The 2,396-nt window shown below is 37.1% G+C and overlaps 1 pseudogene across 1 annotated transcript; it reads left to right on the top strand.

The window, feature by feature from the left end:
* The first annotated feature begins 1,215 nt into the window (after nucleotides 1-1,215).
* LOC103268037 lies at nucleotides 1,216-2,083 on the top strand (annotated as a pseudogene). The gene has a single exon (XR_504786.1). The product of XR_504786.1 is annotated as an ataxin-3 pseudogene (transcript).
* Nucleotides 2,084-2,396: the final 313 nt, after the last annotated feature.

The following is a 2,396-nucleotide window of genomic DNA, read 5'->3' as shown; positions in this document are numbered from 1 at the left end:
TGGTAAGGAGCTCTGTGATATCTTACCCAGATACCTGCTAATATCTTTGTCACTACTAAGTTTTAAGATAAGTAGTCGCTAAACTAGAAAATAGTAAAATCTGATGGTCACTATTTTTGTTAGAGATGCTCATTTCTTATCTGAACACCTGTAAAAGCACATGGGGGGAGGAAGGGGCACACCTCATCAACAAGGGTACTTGCATAATGAACATTTGCATACCTAACCCTGAATTGTACCCCATATATTTAAAATTAAAAATTGAAAAAAAGAATGGTAGACATTTTCGAAGTGTCATTGGTCAAGAGAAAATGTTCACAAAGATGGTTAAAATGTGATTTGTTAAACTTGCAAGAAGTAATAATAATGAAGAATTTTGTATTTTACTAGCCAAAATAAGTATTTTGACATTTGGGATGGATTTTTCTTTTAAACCAGTCTTCTGAATACAGATAAAAATACCCATACTCTTTTTGGTTGGCATGATATAATAAATATTTAGAATTTTTTAAAAAGCACATGGATATGAAAACAGTTCAGAACAGCATCATTATTTTTCCAGATAGCTGAAAAATCATAGTCACTAATGTGTTTAAGGCCCACATCATCTCTTACTCAAATATCAGCAAAGTCTCATCTTTACACCATTGTTAGTTTTATCATCATCTGTTGACTGGAACCTGAAAACCCCATGATCAATTCTGTGGTCAGTGACATCAAACTATCTAGACACTTCCAAAATCCCATGGTGTCACTCAATTAAAGCCCATGTTATTTCTTTCTGTGTTACCTGCCAAGTCTTATGTTTACTACTGTGGTTAATTTCACCTTTATTTGTTTATTAAAAATCTGCAAAAACCATGGTGACAACCTGACAACATTATCTTTCACAGGATACCTGAAAAATCCCATGGGCACTATCATAGTTTAAGTCGCCATTATATCACCTACAGGATAACTTCAAAGTCTCATATTCACTTTAGGTTGACCATCAGCTCTTGACTGAATATTGATAAAACAACCTTGGTCACAATGGTGGTTTGTGACATATCATCACTTACCTGGATACCAACAGAAGCCCCTGGTCTTTATTAGGTTTAGAGACATACCATCTCTTACATGAATGCCTACAAGTTACCCAGCTAAGTGCCACCACCTCTGAAGAAACATAATGCACAAGATGTACCTACAACAAACAACTCATGGTTAAAATCAACATGGAGTCCATCTTTCATGAGAAGCAAGAAGGTTCACTCTGTGCTCAGCATTGCCTGAATAATCTCTTGCAAGGAGAATATTTTAGTCCAGTGGAATTATCATCAATTGCACATCAGCTCGATGAAGAGGAAAGGGTAAGAATGGCAGAAGGAGGAGTCACCAGTGAAGCCTATCACACATTTTCACAGCAGCCTTCTGGAAATATGGACGACAGTGGTTTCTTTTCTATTCAGGTTATAAGCAATGCTTTGAAAGTCTGGGGCTTAGAATTAATATTGTTCAACAATCCAGAGTATCAGAAGCTCAAAATCGATCCCATAAATGAAACATCATTTATATGTAATTATAAAGAACACTGGTTTACCATCAGAAAATTAGGAAAACAATGGTTTAACCTAAATTCTGACTTGCAAAGCCCAGAATTAATATCAGATAACTACCTCGCGCTTTACTTGATTCAATTACAACAAGAAGGTTATTCCATATTTGTTGTTAAGGGTGATCTACCAGATTGTGAAGCTGACCAACTCCTGCAGATGATCAGAGTCAAACAGAAACCTAGATCAAGATTTATTGGAAAAGAATCAGAAAAACAAAAGGAGAAAAGAGCCCATAAAGCAGACCTGGAACGAATCGTAGAAACAAGCGATGAGTCTGGAATATTAGATGAAGAGAAGGATTTGCAGAGGGTTCTGGAACTAAGTCTCCAAGAAATGAACATAGAAGATGAAGAAGCAGATCTCTGCAGAGCTATTCAGCTAAGTATGCAAGATTGTGGCAGTAGCACATCTCAAGATATTCCACAGACATCTGATACGAATCTTACTTCAAAAGGGCTGTGGAGGAGAAAAGAAGCCTACTCTAAAAAGCAGTGGCGGCAGCACCACCAGGACCACCACCACCACTGCCAACAGGAAGATCCACCAGAACAGAGTTCATATCTATGTGAAAGGCCAACCACAAGCTCAGAAGCATGTGGGAGTGACCTAGATGATGAAGACACACTTAAGGCAGCTTTTAGAGACTGTTAGAAAAAAATTCAAGAATAGATGGAAAAAAATAAGATGTTTAAGAATCATTTGGCTATCTTTATCTTCCAGTATCCTCCTGTGTGATTTTAGTGTAAAATATATCTGGGCAACACATCAGAGACGAGGAACTAAGACTTCTAGCCGGTG

Source organism: Carlito syrichta, unplaced genomic scaffold (assembly GCF_000164805.1).
Source record: "Carlito syrichta isolate Samal-C Ts95f unplaced genomic scaffold, Tarsius_syrichta-2.0.1 Scaffold308678, whole genome shotgun sequence".
In the NCBI taxonomy this organism is placed as follows: domain Eukaryota; kingdom Metazoa; phylum Chordata; class Mammalia; order Primates; family Tarsiidae; genus Carlito; species Carlito syrichta.
This window is presented reverse-complemented; position numbering and strand designations above follow the sequence as displayed.